The 23,534-nt window shown below is 42.9% G+C and overlaps 1 protein-coding gene across 3 annotated transcripts in view; it reads right to left on the bottom strand.

Moving 5' to 3' along the window:
* Positions 1 to 9,007, bottom strand: part of Tenm2 (teneurin transmembrane protein 2) — a 1,241,175-nt gene extending 1,232,168 nt beyond the window's left edge. For 2 of the 3 annotated variants that reach the window (XM_085694277.2, XM_085694278.2), the window contains exon 1: positions 8,602 to 9,007. The gene's annotated coding sequence lies outside the window, so the exon portion shown is untranslated. The remainder of the gene's footprint in view (positions 1 to 8,601) is intronic. The other variant, XM_085694281.2, reaches the window with a different exon arrangement.
* Between the last annotated feature and the right edge of the window lie 14,527 nt (positions 9,008 to 23,534).

The raw sequence follows: 23,534 nt of genomic DNA, 5'->3' as shown, positions 1-23,534 counted from the left end.
TGTTCACCTCATGCTTTCAAGACATCACCCTTCCCACAAATGACTGAGAAGAGGGAAAATTACGAGCATGAATATGTGAAAGGTATACCCCAGAACTTGCATATCAACCCTGTAATTTCATGTTCTCTGATGAAAGAAATGTTTAGAGACAAGTTTTCACTTTGTTTCTATGGGATGTGAGGAATAAGTTAGCATTTTTCTCCTGTTTCTAGATTCGGGAATTTTCAGAATTCCCTCCTGGATCTCTGTTTTATTTTTTGAGGAGATTATAAGTTTATCGAACACTTATAAACAATGTAAATGGGTAGTTTGGGATAGAAAGTGTCTTAGCCACTCACTCATCGATTCAAGTCACACAGGCAGCAGGCACAGACCCTGACCAGCTCCAGCATTGGGATGTCTTCTTATCCTTAATTCTAAAACCCAGACGTTAAGAAGGACCTGACTTCTGAAGCCAGAGACACACAGTTTAATACTCACCTTCTGGCTTTAACCTTTAGGTAAGCATGCCTGTTGCTAGATCGCTAAATGTTTTAAAATAAAGAAATCAAAGGAAAGAAAGCTGACACTTTAGATTCCTGACCTCACCTAAAGCTATGCTTTTCATAGAATACAGACATTTGGCCAGGAATGCTTCTATGTTTGCTGTATACATATGTCAAAATAAATAGGTAAATAAATAAGACATAAAAGAAAACTTCTGAATGTCCCTAATTAAAATCTTATCTTAAACACATACACATACGTCCACATAAGGTATTTTTTTACCTATAAACCATAAGCTTCTAGTGCACAAGCCAGCAATCCTCATACACACAATGCCCTAAACTGTGTATGATTCTGTGTATACCCCATGGGGGCTTAATAAACACTTATGAATTGACTGACAAGAGCAAAACCAAGAAATGACAACCTTCAGGGTAGCCATAACACAATTTTAACTTGAAAATTGCCCAGAAATAGACTTCACAATCTATGGGAACATACACAAATCATATAAAAAGGAAGTGGTGCCCCTCATACACTTAGACTGGCCTTAGGGAATAGCTTAGTGAAACATCGCTGCTGTGGGAAAGAGAGTTCAGCCTCTGTATCTATTTACTGTTTGGCTTCGGCAGCGAATCCAGCTACAAGCAACATTTATTCTGTAATAAAAGGTATTATAAGATCATGTTTAACATTAAGATGAGAAGAAATACAAAGTTGTGCTCGATACATAACATGTTTCTCACTGAGTCTCGCAGCAGCACCCACCCTTCTTTCCGATTCTCAAGATTCATGTTGCCATTTCAATTTCTCTGCAGACAAAAAGTAAGGAGAAACCCTAACCTCTCATACTGAAACAGCTCTTCAATAGAAACTTTCCCAAATAAATGGAGATTACTAATAATCACAAATTTAGCCTGCACGTTCACAAAGTGATGCACTCACGGTGCCCGCTACTCCTGAAAACCCACCTCGGTCTCTGAGTCCCGGGGGAAAGCTTTCAAACGTCTAAGGCTTCACAGTGCTGGCTGCTTCCCTGGAGTTTACAACCACTTCCTACCTTGGGAGGTCAGAATGGGCCAGGCATAACAATTCACCAGTCCTCTCGGGTGAAGCGTGATATAAATAACACTTCTCCCATCCATTAGGTGTTGCCACATCTCTGTGAGGCAGTGACCAGTTGAGCCACTACCTACTTTAAAGAGCAATTTCCACCTTAGTAGATTTCCATAACTATGATGATAAGTGGGGGGGTGTGTGTGGAGGGGTAGCAGACTAAGAGAGAAACCACACTCAAGATTTAACCCATTAACCTGATAGTGTTAAACAAGAGAAACAACCAGGATTAGTTACAGAGGGAAGTTTCAGTGAAAAATACATGGGAGGAATAATAAAACCTGCCTACGTATCTGTGCCATCAAAGGCCAAATACAGCAACCTCTTTGAAGTGTAGCAATTCTGTCTTAGCACTGGCTTGTTTGAGCTAGTCACAAGCTCCGTAAAACTTTGCACATACCAGCTTATTCCCTTTCTTCTAGTACTGCCTTATTTTTTCTGGCTCTCCTATTCTGGAACTGAGGGTCAAATGCAGAGTGCTTGCTAGACAAGTGCTCAACCAGTTCTTACCTCTCTTCAGCCCTGTGTACTGCTAATACATTCTCCCTTTTGTCCTCCAACTCACAATCCCTCCTGTGGATGGGCTTCAGTCATCTGCTTGGTCAGAAAACTGAGTCTGTTTTTCAGTCTACACTTTGAACATCTGATTGACTATGTGTTTCCAAGAGTATAAGACATGGGAGACTTCTTAAGGGTATTGATTGGGTAGGAAAGTCATGGTTGCCAGGTTTCCTTCCCTATGTCGACACAGACACACCTTGATAGTAAAAATGACATCTTTCCGATTTTGAATTCTCACCATAACTGCAAGGGGAAAGGACAAGTTGATGTCGTCTCCTCTTTATATTCTCGACTGCCTCACGGAGCTGTGAGATTGGTGATTGATCGCTTCTCCACACTCACCCACAGCCTTTTCTGTAGCCACATGTAAATTTGCCAATGGGTAATTAAGCCGCAGACACATCCAATAAATATAATAAATAAATATGATTTTCCCCCTCTTAGTAATTGGCTTCATCTGACTGAGTCTGAGAGCATGTAGGGATATATAAACAGGATTAGAAAAGAGAAAAACTGGATGCTGGGTCATACAAACTGTAAAGCCCTAACTACTGTGGAAGGTCTCTGTAATATCTCTGTTATTCCTAGGGTGAAAATAGAGAGAAGCAGGCTTTCCTTTCTCAAGACGTTTCAGCGAAGTGAAAAATAAAACTGGAGGCAAGACCAGTACGGTAAGAAAAGGTTAACCAACTAGAGAAATTAGTTTTCTTTCTTAAGTACCCTCTTTGACCTCAGTCACACTGCCCTGTGCTTGTGCTACCCCTAACCCAGTGCTGGGCATACCAGACCTTGACTGAAAGCTCCAATTCAACATCAAACAGGACTGCATGAACAGAAATGACACGGATATACTAGAAGACAAAGATTGCTCAGATATTTGTGCACAATTACTGCCTGAGCAAATGCTAAAATGAAAGGAAATGAAATGGCTTTTCCAATACACCCTACACAGAGAGAGTAAAACACGTTATCTTGCATTGTAAAGAAAGCACCTCCTTCTATTACTATTTGATTTCTTACATAACATTTTGACATCAGATTTCTCTTGCCACCAGAGGAATAGTTCCTGGCTTATCGTTGGGATCACAATATTGATTACTGAAGGAATAAACTAAGGTAAAGACTAAAATGTACTTTATTATAGTTTTCATTTGTCTGTATTTCTCTAAGTAATCCCTACTAAAATATATAGTATATATTCAAATGCCCTAATATTCTCGATGCTTTAAAAATATTCATATTTAATATTTAAAAATGAGTTGCAAGAGCCTATAGTAATAAGTATGATTTTGGATGCATGAATACAGATTACTATAGGTATAGATAAAAAGAGTGTCTACAATACTGTTTCATTCTTAAAAATAATTTAAAAACCTAACAACTATTTTCAACATTAAGAATGAAATTCTGATGTAGCTTTAAAAAATTGTATAGATACAGTGTACTTACATTATTTTTTGGAATGGTTACTTTACACAATGGGATTTTCTTAACCTCCGACCAAATAATTTCTATTTCACATATATATTTTCTACATATACTCTTCTTCCTCTCCTTTAAGCAAGAGAGATATCAAACATTGGATATCAGTTAAGCCCTAAGCAATAATAACAAAGCAGCATTTAAATATGAGCTTCTACCAGATGAACCCTATCCCCTGGAAAGATTTAGATTTTGGATATCACCCTGAGTATAGACTTTATTGCCTTCATATGACTAATATTCTCTGACTTTAGCTTTACCTTCTAGGCGGTAAAGACTGAGGAACCTAAAAAATTTAGCAAATTTATGACTTATTCTTTTGAACCATATTCCTAAATATATTATTTGACACTGTGCAAAACTCCATTTTCTATCAACTTACAGTAAGCACAAAGGACATTTCCAATGAAGATGCATAATACACAATGTTTAATCTAATAAAAATATAGAAGCCTAAACTTAGAAAACACTAAATAGCACCCTCATTAAAGCAACAAAATGCACGCTCTGAAAACTCAGTTGTCAACTTTGGCACATCTGCCTTGCGTCCTGCTGCAATGAAAAGAACAGGCAAACAGATAAACTTCACATTTGTGTCTCAAAATACGTGACAAAGCTACCTCCGAGAAGACAGAGTAGCAGGAGGCACAGACCCCACGTCAGGAGATCTGCAGGCACAATCAATCCCCTTTCCAACTGCAGGTCAGTCCTGAAAACTGGGTGCCTCAAAGCAACCAGCTCTCTTCCCAGACACACAGCACACTGTATTCCTTCACGGCAGACTGGACTGCCTAGCACCTCTCACGTATGCACACGCTAGGCGGGGCGACACACTTTTAGGAATATGAGGGACGCTGTCAGCTGGTGCATTCCAGTCACATTGCGCAGGGGAGGCGGGGTGGCGCTCTTTCCTGAGAAAAATAGATTTTACTTTAACATACTACTGGCATTGTTTTGCTTGGATTCCTCTTCATTAAACTTAGAAACTAAAAAAACACCTGTTCTGTTTTCACTAATAGCACGGCCAACTAGCACATAACTAACTCTCCACATCCCAAGAACTCCTTTTGCCCATAAGCATTGCCATTCTATACTGAGGGCAGATGGACCAATGAAAGAGTTTCAGGAAAAAAAAAAACTGAAGAAACTCCATTTGTGGACTAATTCTCAAGAGTTCTTCAGGCTTTGCTACGCAGTAACTGGTTTTTGGAAGCTGTACTATTTCACGTTCAGAATCACATTGTAGTGCATACGATGCACTAGATTGTGCAGGGCCACATAGATTTTTAAAAAAGAGATGCATGCTTCTACAGTTTATAAAGCCTTTTGAAAAAATTAGCAGCACAACTCTCAGTCCATCTAAAATAGTTACATTAAGAAGTGTTTTGTTTTTCTTACCTGGGAAAAGAGACCAAGACAGTAAAAATAACTGTATGGTGCTGCTTGTACATACAACTGAACAATGTGACTGTTCCTTTAATAAATCAAACTAAAACCCAGATATATGAAGAAGACTTTAGCAAAGCTGCTATTTACTCTCAGCAGAAGAAATTCTATAAAATTATTGATATGTTAAAAAAAACATGAAATGCAGTATTCCCTGCTTACACAATTTATCTCATTTAACCAAATAACATCACCTAACTTTTTACTAAAAATACCTTTTAAAGGCGCAAGTATTTAGGTGCTGTTTGCTGGATAGAGGTCTGCCCCACCTCTTTGGAGTGTGGGATGGAGAACGTGAACACATCAGGGCTACCAAGAGTCAGCAGCAGATCAAAGAACAAAACTGTTGCTCCATGCAAAGTCATGAAGGGAAAAAAAAAAAAAAGGTTTGTCCACAGTCGTTTGTGAGGTAAGCATTTTGCTAGTAAGTTTCCCCTCTCCAAATCTCACTATGAGTTTAACTTTCAGCCCTCAGGTGGGGAGAGTTTTTTTTTTTTTAAAAGCCCTTGGAAATGACCTTGATGATATTTCAGCAGAAATCACTTCTTAAAATCAGTCTGCACAAAAGGAAAATCTTTGAAGGAGTTAGGCGAAGCAGATCCTCCTGAAAAGCACACACGTAGCTCAGAGTTCCTGTCACTTACTCAAGGAAAGGGAATGACAATTAATTCTTAGAAACTTCCAGTAGGTCTAGCAAAAGCTACACTTTGGACATGCAGAGAAACCTCCATTCCTATAAAGATGAAAACAGGGACTCTAACAATAGAATGAGACATGATCATCAAGGTCTGTAAATCCCCAGTCTCAGACACCTGCCTTTCTACACAGCCCTCTGGCCAAAAAGAAGTGACTTTCTCCAGGACGTGCAAGGCTTTCTGCCTGTGCTGAAATGCCACAGGAATGCCAATTGAAAGTGAGCTCTCTAATTCACCAACAAGCCCATCAAGATGACACCATTATTTTGATACATTAATCTGAACTCAACATCAGGCACACCAGCTAAAGGCTCTTAGTGAAGATTTAATAATAAACTTAATGATCATAAGAAACCCATCAACCATGCCAACAAGCCGCAGACATGCTACCACGGAGAAACACGCTAGAGTAATGCAAATCCCAGTCAATTGAACGTAGTATAGCCTGCCATTGAGTTGAAAACATGGATGTGTTGAATATTTTAACACAAAGTATCAGAGCTTTTTTAGAAGTTGCCAGGAAACTAGAAGTCAACAGAGGGGTGGGGTGGAGAAAAACAAAACAAAACAAAACAGAAAAACAACCTCAGCAGGAAAGAAATGTGTTCCTTAAATAATCAGAGTCCTTCCTACTCTTCCTCTGTAGTGAAGATGCTGAAAGGGAAGTTAACTGCAGTATTTGTATATAAAGGTGTGGTTTGAATATGTACCAATGCCATGTTTGCACCATGGGCCCATCAAGAGTCCTCAACATGGTCAGCTCTTAGTGCCCATGCCAGTGGATGTTGTGGACTAGCTCTGTAGTTCTCAGCATGAGGTGCACTGCCCTGAGTTTGGTCCTTGAACAGGAATGCTAAGATGTTTTGGATGCCTTGGGTTCAGAAGACTGGTGGTAACTATGTGAATACATTTTTGTTTCTTTATGATTCATACAAGCACATCCTTCAGTCAAAAACTGTTCTAAATGAATGGAAGTGGAGTGTTTTTCTCCTCCAATTTAATCAAAATGGTAAACTCAAGGGTCCATGAAAATATTGTATAATGGCAATATTGCCATCTCAAGAGAGTCCTGAATAAACAGAGCTCTCTTTCCAAATAAGATGCCTCGTTGTTTTATTAGTAGGATACAAAGGCAGAAATAAGGTTTAGATCTCAGGAGTTTTAAGGATGACTTTTGTCAACCCAAGGGGAAACAGAGCAGGTGAATCTGCAGGGTGGTTTAAGGTAGATTTGCTCTAACCTAAAACAGAAGCCTCACTAGTTGAACTAATTCACAGCTGGTTTTATTCTTTAGCCCTGAATACACTAGGCTGCCTTCTGCAGTTCTTCCAACACCAGCTAAGTTTATACTGAAGCAAAGTTTAACAGCATTCCTGCAAACCATGCTCCCCACACCTAGGCAGGCTGCTACTCTTGGGGTGAGGAGCGTACAGCGGAGGCAGTCTTCTTTAGAGAATAATATTCTCCCCGTTGGACAACTCCTGTGCCTCCTTGGAGCCTTGCTAGCCTGGGTCTCCTCATCTGAGTTTAGATCCCTGTGCATTTGGAGGTGACAGTGAGCAGGCACAGCCCTCCTCTCTACCTCTCAGCTTCCACACACCACCAGCTCATTTCTACACGGCTTAGCAGAAAATTTTCCAACCCTAAACCCATTTCCTTCTCAGCCGCTGATTTGCCTTTACTTATTGACCCTTCAGTTTTTCTACTGAACTGGAACTGAAAACTTGAGGAACAAAAAAAGGACAAATGAAATATCATAACTACCCAGAACCCTCTAAAGAACTCAAATTATTCGATGGCATTAAAGAACTATTATATGTGATATTAAAAATAATGTTTAAAATGGATCCTGGCAGCAAGGGTGATGGAGTGAATTCTGTTTTTAAGAAAAAGGAAGGGTCCAATTTGCATGTATTATGCTGGCTATTTGAAACAATTTCATTCCATGTGTATAGCAGAAACCGCTCTCCCTCTCCCCAATTGACAAGATGCCACTTCAAGTAAGAGCTGAGCAAGGGCTGGTCTGAGGTTAGCAAGCTCTGTATGTCTCACAATTTTGAATAAAACAATACCAGCAGGCTCCCTGCTTCTTGAAAACCCTAAATTTATTATTAAGTAAATTTAGCCATAGCTCAGTCAGTGGAGAGAAGGATGCACTGAGCCACTTATCTGTTGATTATCTTTGCAAGCCACATGAAAAGCCGTGTCTATTATTGCTTCCTGCAAATCTGCAGCAATGTAATGCAAAACAGCATTTTTTTTTTAAAGAAATTCTCTTTCGGAATGCAAAGGATTCTTCCTGCAATTCTGAGTATTTTAGCCAGCGTGTACCGTACAGTAGGTCTGGAAACACTGGCATCGGTCATGCTGTTAAAACTGAGTCAAAACGCATTGTAATCCTGGAGAGCGATAACCTTAAACATCAATGCAATGTTAAAATGAATCCTAAAAGAATCCCTATAATTGCGATGAACATTAGCGAGAAAGCGGCAAGTCCTTCTGCAGGGAAATAACAGCCGGCTCTACCAATCTTTCCCCTCCCCACCCCCCAAACTCATGCAACTAATGATGACCTCCCGAAGTGCCGAATTTAAATGTTCCAGCATTCATCTGAGGATGAAGGGAGAAAAAAAAATACACAGAAAACCATGAAACAAGTTGCAAACTGCACAAACGCAAGGCGAGGGAGAGAAAACTGCAGCGATTCAGGAGCGATTGCAGAATGATGAGTAACAGAAGGGAAACGGGGAAGAAAGAAAAAAAAGAGGGGGAAAAAGCCTTAAGCATTAAAGAGTAAGAAGTGAAAAACATTTACCAGCAGCTCGGTCAGTAGCTTCGCTCCCTGACACCATCTACATAGAGAGAGAACTTAGCCTAGAGTCTTCGGTCCCAGCTCGCTTTGGAGCAAAATTCCTTCACTTCGAGGGGGCAACACACACCCTCCAGAAAGAGAGAGAGGGAAAGAAGGGGAAAAAAAATAATCCCAAAGACCTAGCCAGGCTTTCTCCCTCCTCCCTCTTACCCGCCCCCCAGACTCCCCAAACGGTGCTCGTTGCTTCTGCACAGTTCAGGCTTTGCTGCGGAGGCGCCGCTGCCGCTGCTGCCGCGGCTGCCGCTGCTGCTGCTGTTGCTGCTGCTGGAACTGCTACTTCAGAAACGATTAGGAGGAGGACGCCCAAGCACGACCTGAGCCTGCGAGCCACCCAGGACCAATGTGCAACCTGCTCTGGAATCAAACCCATAACACACGCAACGCACACCCAGTGGCTCCTGCACGCGCACACACGCGCCCGCCCGCGCGCCGCACAGACACACACGCGCGCACACACATATGCACACGCGCGCGAGCGCGCGCGCGCACACACACACACACATGCAAACACACGCGCACACACCACACGCGCACACAGAGGCGCGGAGCTCCGCTCACCGCCCGCCCGCCCGCCCTCCCGCGCTGTCCCTCCGTGGGAAGTGAGAGCCAATCCCGGGCCCCGAGCGCGCGCACAGGCCCGGGTAGCACCAGCTGCGTTGGTGCCTTTGGGGCTACAGGGTAGCGAGCTCCGGGAGGGGCTCTCGGCTGGGAAAAAGGGGCGCTAGGGGCACGTGTACCCCTTTGTCTGCAGAGACATCCCCCCCCCCCTCCTTCCAGCCGGGCGTTTCCAAGAGCAGAAACTGAGCGCGCCAAGCCGGGGCCGCGTAGAGTTCAGTTCCGCTCCGGGCTTGTCCCGGGCAGGCCCGCTTCCCTAGCTGCACGCACCGAGAACTCTGCTCTGCTAAACCCGATGCACCACGGCTGCATCCAGGGCTCTGAGAACTAGGGAGCATCGCCAGTCTACGCATCCTACCGACGACCGGAGCCTGCCCGGGCTCGCGAGCATGCCCAGTGCTTGGCTAGACCCAGCCGGTTCCTCCCAGGGTTAGGAATGCAGAGCGCAGCAGAGAGGGCAAAGCCTAGGGAAGGCAGGGTTTCCTGAGCCTGCCCAGCTGCAGACCTACCTCCCCTGGATTGCCAGGCGGTGGCCCCAAACCTGCCCCCAAGGGCGCGCGGAAATAGGGAAGCAAGACTTCCAAGCATCAGAAAGCAGTTTCTTTTCTATCTTTCAGAGAGAGAATTCCAAAAGAAACGGCTGGTTCATTTTTGGAATAATTGGGAGGAAAAAAAAAAAAAAACAGGAAAAAAAAAACACCCCAGCAGGGCCTGGCAGTTTTACTAGTAACAACAGCTAAATGTATACTGCCTAGTTGCCATGTGCAGGTTTATGCTGTGTGCTGACCATGAATTATTTGATTTTATTCTATCCAGAAACTGTACTGTTAACTCAAATGGAAATGGGGCCCCAGTATACTATACCAAATGCCAGTCAACTACAACCGATGCTTCCTAAATTTAAACTCAGGGTCCGACTGGGCTACCGGAGACAGAACACAGCAGGTGTATCAGCCCTGGGCATTTTCACCGAGGGAAAGGCCTGGTGGAAAGCGGGTGATAGCATCCTCTGGCCCCTAAGCTGCACCTGGCTGGCCTTCAACAACCCAGAGACCTTGAAAAACCACATGCCTGATTTTTGCCAATGTTTTCATAGCAATGGCATGAATGCTACTTATGGCTTGGCTGAGGACAGTGAGTCCTTCCCCACACTGTACACGAGAGGGGACCAAATCACAGTGAGGGTGTGCTACCTTCTTTAGACGACAGGAATGGGGATGTGGCTTGCAACAACCCAAGGTCCATGCTCTTTCGACTGAAATACGTTTCTTTCCTAATTGCATCCCGGACAAAGCCGTGAGACGCAGACATAGTATTTTAATTTCATTCAGCAAACACGGTGACTTTCTACCAGCATTTGCTCTTTTCAAGGCTCTGTCTTAGAGGTGACAGAAGATGACAGACACCCTGCCCACAATCTTTGAGTTCACATTCTAGCAAGAAGGGGATCATATGCTTGGGATGCTAATGAGGGGCATAGGCAGAGAGCCTGCTTGTTAGGAATCTCTTTCCCTCTTCGTATTCATCTGGAAATCTGGTGTCTAGCCTCCATGCTCTGCAGGGACCTGTGATCTCTCTGGCTTGGGCAAATCTCCCTTATTATAAGTTTTCTTGGTTTCACGTATGTTTCCTTTCACAATTTTCCTGTAGGTGCAATTCTTCGCTTGTAATGTGATGTATCTCTCAAGTTCTAGAGAGCACCAACTCTCCAGACTGTAAGCTTCATGTGGGAAGGAACGAGACAACTTTTATTCTCCCTTCTGCTCCAGAAGATGGCCGATGCCATCCCCCACAACCACGACGCTACTCACAGAAGAGAAATCATTCCTGAAGTAGGAACATTTTCTTTTTCATTTCGATCTAACAGATGAGTATGTTGAGAGACATTGAGCAGGTTGTCTCCATCCAAGTATGTGATACAGAAGGTCTGTCACTCAGATCTACCTGGTGCTAACGCCCACAGGGTCTAGGCCCAGGCCACACTGCTCCTGTTACTCAATAGCTAATCAAGGTACATGGAAGGGGCTTATGGGAAATAAAGAAGTAAATTCATGAGGGCATTATAGAAAATACAGAGATAAACAATCCGATATAATAAACATTAGTAAGGCATGCATTAAGGTAACTTATCTACAATTCTGCATGGGTGCTAATACTCCATTTGATAGATGAAGAAACCAAATGGTCCAATGAAGGCTGAGGTATTGGATTGGAAACCCTGAAGATACGGGACAGGCACACTAATCTCACCCCACAGCATCTCCTCCACTCCCCCCACCCCGTCTCCCTTTTTTCTCCAAACCCATTTGCCATACATCTTATGATTCAGTGGACAGGTGGAATATGAAGTGCATCTAACTTCAGGACCTCAGAGTTGTCTGGGGTTGCAGGGAGAGTCAGAGAGCTGTTGTCACCTTAACCCTGTTGTGCCTCCTCTGGACTGGAGGCTTGTGTGTGTTCACAAACAAGAAGATCCCCGCTGCTGCTTTCCTTCTGTCATGAAATCTTAAAGAACCAGAGACTCCGAGACTTACGTTGTTCCACAGGGGCCATAACTATCTCAGAATGCAGAGTTAGGTTTTCAATGCAGGCCTCTGCTGACTTCATTCAGATTTGTGCCTCCTATTGTCCTGAGTGGCAGAGGGAAAGACCAACACTTTCAGAGGCCTCCAAGTTCTCCCTCTGAGAGGAAGTGCTTCAGGGAAGCAGGCAAGCCCTGTGCACCATCCCTCCCAGCTACTACCACTCCCAGGTCCCACCTTTGTTTTGCCCTGTATCTCTAAATCTGCAAATAAGAATGCAAAGTCTCATTGCCTTGCTGGTCACTTGCACTAACAGCAATGGCCACAGACCACTGGGGGGAAAAAAGGTTCATTTTGTATCGCTTCGCTTGCAGCAGAATGTTGAGCATCCTCAGTGACAAGGGGAAGGGTTGATTGCAAACAGGCTTTTGTTAAATACCTTGACAGTTCTGGAGTGTTACTGCATGAAGGGATTGGTGCCTCCACACGGGTTACAACCTATGTAAATCAATCTTAAGAAAAAGATTCTCAGATCTTGAAAAATAGCTCCTTCCTTTGTATTTTCTCCCACATCTCTGGCATCCGTCTCCAGGTTGTTATCCTGAAGGTAAGCAAACCATACACCCACAAATTGTTCTGCCTTTATTTACATATTCCAGAGCTATAGATGTGTACATCTGGCTATACACACATATCAGTCCTTAAGCATGGATTCTTCTGTTGCCATTGTTTAGCTTCAACCTTGCTCTTTGCCAAAGTGCTATGAATAGGGTGAGCCCAAAGAATAGAGTAAACACAAACCCTTCTTTCCTTCTTTCTCAGAATAAATATATTCACAACAGAATGCTTCAACGGACAGTAAGGTCCCTGGGATTCCTGATAACTCCTTCCCTGTGTATATTTTAGGTTGAGTTTTGTCGTGGGGCAGCAGAAGATTTATTCGTGCTGAGAATCATTCATTAAGAAAACCACGAAGGGCAACCTGCAAGGAAACATTCCTGAGCACTTGAGGTGTTTCTCAGGACTGCATTCTGGCACAAAGATAGAGATTTCCGAGCATTTTCTTTTGAAAAGTCATTTGTAATGGTTATTATCGTCAAGCTGACAGCATCTAGAATCACCTAGAAGGGAAGTATCTGAAAAACTGTGGAGTTACCTAGACTGAAATTTCCTTTGTCAATGTTTGTGAGGGGTTCTCTTGATTAGGGCAATTGAGGTTTGAAGACACACCTAAGCGCGGGTGGCACCATTTCATGTGGTTGTGGAGTAGAGGGAAGGAGAAAGGGACCTGAGCAGCAATTGCCACCATTCTCTGCAGGCTGCTTACTGACGCATATGACCAAGTCTCCTCAAGGTCCCTCTAACCTGACGTTCCCAACCATGATGAACTGTATCCTCAAACTGTGAGCCAAAGGAACCCTTTCTTCCTTAGGTTGCTTTGCTTCTCTGTTTGGATGAGACATGGACGAAAGTAACTGACGCATGTTACAAGACATTCTAAGCTTGGCATGTTAATAAATATCATCATAGTTATTCCTCATGTGACTCTGAGGTAAGATACAAATTGTCCACATTTGATTGATGAGGAATCAGAAGATTGGAAAGCACAGACCATGGAAGTCAAGTAACACAAGTCCAAAGAAATCAAGCTGGGATGCAAGTCCACGCCTGGGAAAGCTGCCTAGTGGACCCTACATATTGTCACCTGGCACCTCTGCTATCCCATCACACTGGACATCAGACATAGGAGGGGTGGAGTGGAGTGACAGAACGGGGATCTGCACTCCGTGGGGACAACAATTCATAACGTAACATCACTGTTCTCCAAAGATGGCTGAGCTTCGTTTGGCAGCCTGCATAAAGAAACACTATTGGGTGGATTTAGCAAACAGACAACCTGTCTGCCCAGAGCCTGCTGAATGGGAGCAATACATAGGAAGCAATGTATCATTAGAGCAAGTTTCAGGATTTTCAAGAGTGTACTTTTATTTCCCTTTGTGTTGAAAAGCAACGCAGTGTCATTGTCAACCATTGCCCAGGTCACACACTCCCTATAGACAGGCTCAGCCATCTCCTGGATTTTCCGTATCCCATGTGTTCCCAAGAAGATTTTCACTTCTGTAACGACAGCAGACATACATGTGCTAATCGACTGGGTGGTTTTAAATGACTTCCATGTTCTGTACTCTTTCGTATTACCTGAAGCATCTCCTCTGGGAGCACAGGTAAGTGCTGTGCTTTCCTGTTTTGAAGAGCCGGGAGGGGAAACTTTTGGAAATGTGATTCCAAGCAGTCCTATCAATCTGATGCTGTGGTGTTCACCCACGTGTCAACATTTGCATTTTTTCTTTAGTTTAAACCTAATTATTGATTCTTTGGGAATTTCACATCATGCACCCCAATCCCACTCAACCCCAGTCCCTCCATATCTGTTACTCGCCCCTGCAGTATGCCCCCGCAAATTAATTAAAAGCAAAACTAAGTAACAACCAAAAAAATCACACCTTGCTCCCCCATCTTTGTATCTCATATCTGCATGCAGTGTACTCCATTTGTCCAATAAGCCCCACCCACAAAACGTTCATTGAAATTAGTCATTGATCTTGCTCAATGATGGTGTACCTCTTGTTTCTGGTACACCATCATTACTGGGCTAGGCCATTACCGAAACACCTTCCAGATATTCTATTGTTGCTTCATGTTATGGAGATTCTGCAGTTATCCTTCTGCAGGACCAGTCCCCTCACACACTCCAGCAGGTCAAAGCGGTGGCAGCTGTTAGGGTGGGCCAACCCAAGGCCTAGGATGTGGGTCTCGGTGGTAATTGAGCTGATTGGTCCAATCATTGGACTGGTTGCCACCATCCTGTCAGGTGAGGGGCAGAGCCAACTCTCCCAGGCCCATGCCGTCAGGGCAAGCTCTCCCAAGCCTATGGTGTGAGGTGGGGCCATCTCTCCCGAGTTCTGGGGTTAGCTCTCCCATGGTGGGGGGCAACACAAGCTCTTCTGTTATAGTGTCTAAAGAGGGGCAGGGCCAGCTATCCTGGGGTCAGTGAAGGAAAGGACTGGCTCAACATGGACACTGGATATCAACACACATGGTATCTATGACCCCCTGTGGCAACAAAAGCAATGGACATCAGCCTAAACCTGGCTGCTGTTGGGCCACAGACCCACACATGGCTCATGGTCAGCCCCATTTGGCTGGGTAGATCACTTGAACTGGCCTGAACCCTGAGGTAGTGGGATTCGTGGACACCAACATAGCCACAGGTAGTGGCCCAGACCCCTGGCATTGGCATTGCTTTTGATGGACATCAAAACAGACCTTGGCTGCTATAGGGCCACAGACCCAGACACAATCCTCAGCAGCAGCCCTGGACCAGATGACACCATGGCCTCAGTGGCAGCACAGCCCTTGGCCACCAACCCATATGGCCACAGAATTCTGCCTAGCCCCTGGGTATCTGTTGGCCTTTGGTGGCATCATGGGACATGGACATCACAGACTCTGGCTGTGATAGTATCACAGACATGGTCCCAGGCAGCAGCCCAGTCTTGGATGTTATCATGGCTCTGGGTGACAGGTCAGGCCACTCAGATTGGCATGTCCCTGATGGAAGTGTGACCCTTGGGCACCAACAGTATTTGCATGTTCATACAAAGTACCTTGTAAAGAAAGAGAAAGTTGATGATTTTTGGCTGTGAAACTAAAGGCAGAGATAAGTGAACAGGCTCCTTTATGTACGATAACCATAGTTTTTTCACGAAATCATTCTGGTAACAATAACAACAACAGCAACAAAACCCACAGAGCTGATGTCTAAGCATTTGCTACAAAATAAAAATATCTGACTTTCAATTCTGAAAAGCCCCCAAAAATTTACCCATAAACCTATTATTTTAATTTTATGCAGTATTCTAACAAGTTACAAGCCCATGGGGAGTTAGGAAACAAATGGCAAACCCTTATAATTAGAAAATTAATAGCGGTAAGAAACTGAGACTAAGGAGACCAAATTTAAATATTCTATAAGGCATTTGAAAGTTCTAATTCATAAACAGAAAACATCCACCATACCGCATTTCTATAGAACTTCTGTGTACCTGGGGTTATAATATCGCAGAATATCCCACAACATTAATGATGCTGACTTTCAATCTGTGTTTTGGTAGCTATACCACGTGACAAAAATAAAGCCTGTGTTCTTCAGCCTGCCACTCAGACTGTCTATGTGATGGCTAAAATCACATGCATGCTTTCTCTCACAAGTACTGCCTGGTCCAGTGAGCTGTTCAGATTTTATTGACATGGAGTGGCATCTCAGAAAAGGTTTACAGGCCATTCTTAGTAGATGATTGACATTATATTGACAAGTGAGATTGATCAGTAATGGCTAATAATGATAGGAACCAGTACAATACTGCAAAGCCATGTATTTCCAGAACATACAGCCCAGTCAAACTCCCTTAGCCACGTTCTACATCCTTCTTCCTCCACCTAGACCCTAGCCAACGTCCCTGACTCCCACACAGCTATACTTTCCTTGGTCTTATTCCCCCATCTTATTTTTCCACCAACTTGTATTTCTGCTCCTCATCCCCGCAGGCTAATTTATCTTTCAATATCCCATTGATGAGCCATTTCCTCCACAAAGCCTTCCCCTACAGTCCCGCCCAGATAGCCTTTTCCTGCTTTCTGTAATTCCTCCCTTCTAACTGTTCTCCGCAACTCCCTGACATTAGTATTACCTGTGTTATACCCTTCTCTTCCCTGATGGACAAGAAACGTCTTGATTGCAATAACTTCTTCTGGATTATTTTTGAATTCATCACTAAGATTTTCAGAAAGTCTTACACTGAATGAAGTGTGTGCTGTCAGAACGTATATATACATGAATGGCGGGTGCTCAATATTTGCTGAATTAATGAACATAAGATTATTGTCACTACTCCCCTGATGTGTCACACGGAGATAAAGTTATGTTTTGTAGGTTAGAAAATAGGCCTCATGTTATGGAGGCTATGTGAGTAGATAGGCTTTAAGGAGGTGACATAAAACACTAGCTTGAGTGCCTCCCGTAGGACAATAGATGGGGGCAGTCAGTGACATTGACACTTGAAGAGCAGGAAGATGTAGTCATGAATTTGTTCTGGGGGGTCAATAAAGAAAAGCAGGTAAGCAAAGTAGATGCAATCTTCAATACCATTTGAATGACTTTACAAACATGGGCACAATCCTACAAGAGAATCTGTGTTTGCTGGTGCCCATGTGCTTACATGTATTCATGCTTGCTGGGGTGCAGAGTTTGAGGGGTGTGCAGAGTATCTACAAGAGCTGCAAAGTCTCCAAAAAAAGAAACTGACGATTCCCTTCAGAGAAAGAGAAAACATCGCTGAATAAATAATACCTTTCAAGAGGCTTTAATACATTGTAAAGAGCATTTTTACTGATTGGTAGAAATTCTTTTTGATTAATTAATTAGTTAATGTTTTCAAAGCACTTTCAAGATGAAAAACATTTCATGAGAGCTCCATAATTTTTATTTTTCCCATGTACATCAGTTTTCCACATTACTGGGTTTGTTTTTCTCTTGGGTTGCTCACCAAGCCATGCACCCTCACAGAGGCATGGTGTGGAATATGTCAAGGGAACAGGAATGGAGTTGGGCTGAAAGTGAGCAGGGGAAGAAAAAAAACAACAGCAGAACTCTCCAACTGTATTTAAAGTTATGTTTGAAATACAATCACGTAAGCAAAGGGAGAGAACTGTCTTGCTGGAATCTAATCATATTATTTGCCAGCCCAGTTCTTTGTGCACAAAGCCTGGATTGACAGCTATATGTTGAAGTAAAATGATAACAATCAGCTTTTACTAATTACTTAGTAAAGTCTGGGTAATGTTCTAGGACTCTGCCTGTATTAAGCGATATTTTTCTCTCCAACAATCATTTGAGATACTGTTATTACAAGCATTCACTGATGGAGAAAATGAAGACCAGAGAAGAGAATTCACTCATATCTGCCGTAGGTAGCTTAGAGGTGACATACTCCAACCTTAGCTATGATATAGGGAGAAGAAAAATTAAAGTTAATGAATGGGAAAAAAGAGGAAAGAATGAAGGGTAGCAGGAAGGGAGTGAGAGATGCTCTGAGGAAAGAAGTAGGAAGGACAAATAAGGAAAATAAATGAGAGAGTGAGAGAGGAAGGAAGGGACAGAGGGAGGAAGAGAGGGAGAGGTGAAGCAAAGACCTCCATTGTTAGTGTTAGCAGTTCTGACCCTCTACAATGTCTGTAGTCCCCGTCTCAGGAGAAGTCTTCATACTAAACATGATGTCATTTAGAACCATCTATGGATCTACTTTTGGTCATAAAGGCATTTCTAGAACTACTCAGCTGAATCAGAGCACCTTCCCTGAATGTGGCAGAACAAGTCCTAGACTGAATAGATATCAAAATGCAAGCCCAGTAGCAGCATTCATCTCTTTCAGTTTCCCCACTGCAGAGACAATGTGACCAGCCATCTTCCAGTGCCCCTGTCACTGCCATGACAGCCATGACGAGCTGTATCCTCAAACTCGAAATCCAAAGCTCTTCTTGAAGTTGCTTTTTGACAGGTATTTGATGACATCAATGAGAAAAGTAGCCCAGATACCAATAGATAATGAACAGAAAATAAATAATTTTTCTGTTAATGACAATGATAATGAACAACCTTTCCTGTTGGCAAAACTAATCAACATGGCAAAGGAAAGTTAGTTCATTTCCCAAAGAAGTCTTTATTCAATTCAGTGTCACCTTCCATGTTGCCCAGGATCCTCATTACCACCACATAACATGACATCTTGGTGACAACAAGATCCTGGCTCCTGGACCTCTGATTTTCTTTTGGCGAAAGGAATGTCACCTGTTATTTCTCTAAAGATTTCTGATAGATTTAGGAGGAAACCCTCTCAGCCTTCAACTAGCAGTGTGGTCTGTTCCTATGACTGAACATCCTCCTTAACCTCAATCAACGTGGGTATGAAATGAGACAAAACAACCCAAAACTTCCCTCGAAATTATATTTGTGAAAATACTTGGGAAGGACTGGGACTCAAAGACTGACGGGCAGAGTAAATCCCTATGACATGCTGACTGATTTGCACTAAGGACTTCCAGAGGCCTGAGGAGCAAGCAACAGTCTTTGTCGCAAGGTCTGTCTTAATAAGTCCACCTCTCTCATCCCCTACATCCTATCTTCTTCACAGAAGAGGGTTCAAGAAGCCAGAATTCCTCTTCCCCAAGGCGACTAATGGAAATGGGAATATTTCCCCTAAAACAAGCCATACCACAACAAAATATGCTATTCTGACCTCACCCTGCCTGTGTAAGGACAATCTGGCACACCAGTGTCTGAAAGTAACAGGTATTAAGACCCTCATTCCAAAGGGCCCCAGCACTACACCTACGAGGAAAGAACTCAGTAGGTTTTCCCACTTAGCATTCTATGATTGGGCTAGACTCTTTCTGTTCAATCAAAATGAGGTTTTGCTCTCACTACCAACTCTAAGCATAAGCAGACATTTAAGTTTTGGTTTTGGATCTTCATTCTGAAAGTTTCCAGGTCATATAAGACTATGATTAATGCATTTGCCACACTTTTCTCTTACTAGCCTGTCATTTCTTATGGGGATGACAGCCATGACCCTCACGATGGGTGAGGAATGGCATCGCCCCTTTCCTCCTCTACAAAAGCAAGCAAACAAACAAACAAAAACAAAACACAACAAAACAAAACAAAAACCCACAAGAAGCCCCGAGAGTTAAACAAACATTCCATAGAATTAGCATCTCTCAGAGTCCCTTTCATCCTTTTCTTCTCAAATACCTGTGGGTATGCCTATTTGTAGAAATTCCAACTAATTTGCAAGCAAGAGTCCAGGTTGCTAAAAATATAGTTGGAGAAAAAGTGACATCCAATCCCCACCATCATGAACACTAAAATTTCAATGAAATGAAGAGATTTGAGGCTCTGGGATGGGTGAGCATCTCAGAATCAGTGAATAAGTATCCAGCACAAGGACAAGAGGAAATGTAAGACAGAAGTGCATAATTTATTGGCCATTTTGGCTGCAGGGTTCTCATTAGAGTGAGTATAATTAACAAATCTCTTTGCAGATATGAGATACAAAGATGCCACAGCCATAAAATCAAGGGAGGGATGTAGCCGAGCACTTCTCTCCGACTCCATTGACTCGGTGATCTTAAACCCAGGCTACGGCCTCTTTATGGCTCAGTCTATCTCAGTAGAGAAATGGCTGCTAACCTCACTGGATCAGCTTTAGGCTGGATGGCAGAGGAAAACAGGTTCACCCAAAGAAAAGGCTCAGAGCAGTGATGCGTAAAGTCCCCTTCCAGAGAAATGGTGATGTCACAAATCAAGTTGTCCATGGCATGGTGGACTACAGGGGGAGAATGAAAAGACGGCAAGCAACAAAATGTTTTTTGTGGTACACACTTCTGTGAATGAGCAGCGAATGTGTTGAGAAGCTGCCTTGACATGTATGAACTTTCAAGAGGCCTCAGGACTCTTCCTTCCTGTGCCCACCCACACACTCTACTCTCTGAGAGGCAAAGTATACTGCCTGCTAGCTCAAATGGTAGATACTGGATATTGAATAGGCTGGAAGTCAACCATCCATTTTGCCTTTCCCCCTTTCCACCTCACATCCTTCGAGGAGTTCGCAGGAATCAAGAAGTATCCTCAGAGAAGAGTCAGGTCAAGGGCAGGTTAACACTGTGCTTACAAACCTAAGAGGAAGGCAGGTTAGAAGAATGTCCAACAGACTATACTGTCCTGAAGGTCTGTCTTTGCTAAACATGACATCTCTACCACACAGCTTCCAAGAGCAATTGAAAGCATTCTATTATTATGCCATCGTGACCTGGGTGAGAAAGAATCATGCCTTCAATAGTTAAATGACATTTGAGAAACAAGGATTTTGCTCTGGGATTAAGAGCATTGCATGATTTGCTGATAGCCCCAACTCTACCCCACCCCCACCCAGAAACATGTTAAAGATGCCAAAAGAGGGAAAGGTGCCAGATAATTGTCAGAGAGGATTAGTGTGATCAGTGACCAAGCTGTGAGCCTTCGGTCTCCTGGCAAACGACATGGAAAGCAAAGCCAGCTCCAAGAGTCTGGTTCTAAGGCAAATGGAGAAGTGGCCTTCATCCCAGGGTGGCTGGATTTAGGCAGCACTTAGTACCCCATATGAGCGGACCTATTCTTAGGATTGACCCAAGAGAGGGCACATTGCCTTCTCTTTTATCCTGTGATAAAGACCAGACATTCAATGTCAAGGCAAGCCATAAACAAAGTAACCATTAAGGGATTTAGATTAGGGGATGTAATTGCCCCATTCTTACCCCCAACTGAATTTCAAATGGGTTCCAAAGCTTTGAGAGAGCTCAAATGGCTCAGGGCACAGCCATGGCCACGGGGAGGTCGGGAGCAGAAAGGAACTGGGCCAGTGCCATAATTCTAGCCACATTTCAACTGAAGAAAACATAGCGAGAAGACAACAGACTGGTTCTAAGGAAAGTCATGATTCTGCAGGTCAATGCTCATGGAGATAAATGAATGAATGAATAAATAAATATAAACAGAAAAGGAAATAAATAGAACAGACAAAAGCCTGCAGTGGAAATGGATTTGATGACCTGAGTGAGAATGCAGGACAGAGGAAGACACTCCTTAAGAGCCACTCACACCCCTGCCAGGTAAAAATTGTCACCATGTGTTTATTTCCTTGGTTGCTCTTCAGATTCCTCAGACACGTTATTTTATTCTTTTTCTTGGTCTTTGTGAAGGGGCCCCGTTGTCTTTTATAAAAGGTTCCAGTCTTCAGAGGCAAGGTGACTTTGACCTTGACTGTTTTAAACCAGCAACTGAGTACTGTCTTCTCCAGTCCTGAGCATAAGGACCCACTGCAAAGGCAGGCTTGCCTCCTGCTTTCAAAGCTCTGCTTGTCTGTTTGTTTCTGTTTTTTGTTGGGGTTTTTTTGTTTTTTCTTCTTTCAAAATCTTGCTTACAAGACTAACATTATTTGGAAATTGCAAATCCCTCCAAGAAGGATTCAGAATTCTCTCTTCTATACTTCTTCACACCACATTATACTCTGTGAAACAATTCTTTCTCTGTGTAAGTTTCTGATCTGATATCTCGTTTGTTTAGTAGCTTGCTGAAGTGTTGAATTATTTCAAGGATTGGACCCCTGTTTCACTCTGATTTGTCTGGTGAATCATTACCTACACAAAGCAATTCTTTATTGTGTCCATGGTCACAGAGGACCAGGTTGTTCATCTTTCTGCTGTCAGTTCACTTAGTCTGTTACAAAATATTAAGAACTGAGGTCATGTGACTGGGACTAAAGCCCACATCGCTGCCTGGTGGCAGCATCCACAAATTACAGTATAAAAAATGTAAGACATGATTTTGGACATTGTCATCTGAAACTTGAATTTCAAAACAGGGATGACCAAAAAGAGTCACTCTCTTATGAGCATCGTGGTAACAGATTCTGATATCGATGGTTAGCAGATAACCTCAGAGATATTTTCAATTGGCTCAGTTATTCAGTTTCGCCCACTGTGTTCAGAAATAAAAAAATTGATCCCTACACTTATATTTGAAAGCATTTTCTACAACATAAGTTCCCTAGTTTAAAAATGTGTTGATAATACAATTTCTTTTCCATAAAGAGTTCCTGCACGTGTTGCTTAACTAATGAATCTACCAAATGAAGACAAGGTATTAGACACTGCCTTGTAATTTTCTTAGATTAATGCATGTGTCCATCATGTTGACAATCTTTCAACCAAGCTAGCACATTTATATGATCAAGGTGGTTAGCGTGTCTTATCAAAATAAAGCTTAGGTAGAGTAGTTGCTGTTCATTTAAATCTACATTCAGTATAGATTCAGGATTCGACATATTTATTTGGTATAACATAGAGGACATATGAGGATACAATTTCTCAAGAATTAAAGCTAACCCTTCTTGACCAGAATATTTTATCAAACACAATGTGGTTATCAAACACATAACCACATGGAAAACAGTGACATGATACGAAAGGATAGCTATCAGAATGCTGCTAGATAATCCTACAGATCTTCCTTGCACCATTAGAATTCCCTTTTCGTTCCTCCACTCCGTCTTCCAATATTCTGGAAAGTATATTACAGATGAAATAGGAAAAGTCATTCTGCGTACCCTGCCTGCCACTCTGAAGAAAATGTAGCCTATATCTCTATTCAGATACATAATGTGACTCCAAAGTCAGGCTGCTGCAGGAGATAAGAATTCCTGAAAGTAAAACAAAATGTTTTGAAGATAAGAACTCGCCTACTGAATCTCACCCCAGTCTGAGTTTCACTCTGCCTATCTGTGAGCGAGATTCGCTCTGAAACCTCTGAGAACTGCCACACGTCTGCCCTCTCTTTCCCCTAATCTGTTCTGCAGATGGTCCTCAGATTATGGTCTTTACCACGGCAGCACACATCACTTTTACCTGCAAGTTTGTAGATGTACATCCTTCTGCAGAATGCAATCTACCTCCTTATTTTAACAGTGAAGACAGCGGAGACTAGGCTGCCCTCCTTCACTTGCTGTGTTCTCTTTACCTACTAGCCTGGATATTCTCTTTCAGTCTCAAATAAGCTCCGTGGTTTCCCGGACATATAGATTTTGA

This window comes from Myodes glareolus, chromosome 9 (assembly GCF_982192425.1).
Source record: "Myodes glareolus chromosome 9, mMyoGla1.1, whole genome shotgun sequence".
Taxonomy (NCBI): domain Eukaryota; kingdom Metazoa; phylum Chordata; class Mammalia; order Rodentia; family Cricetidae; genus Myodes; species Myodes glareolus.
This window is presented reverse-complemented; position numbering and strand designations above follow the sequence as displayed.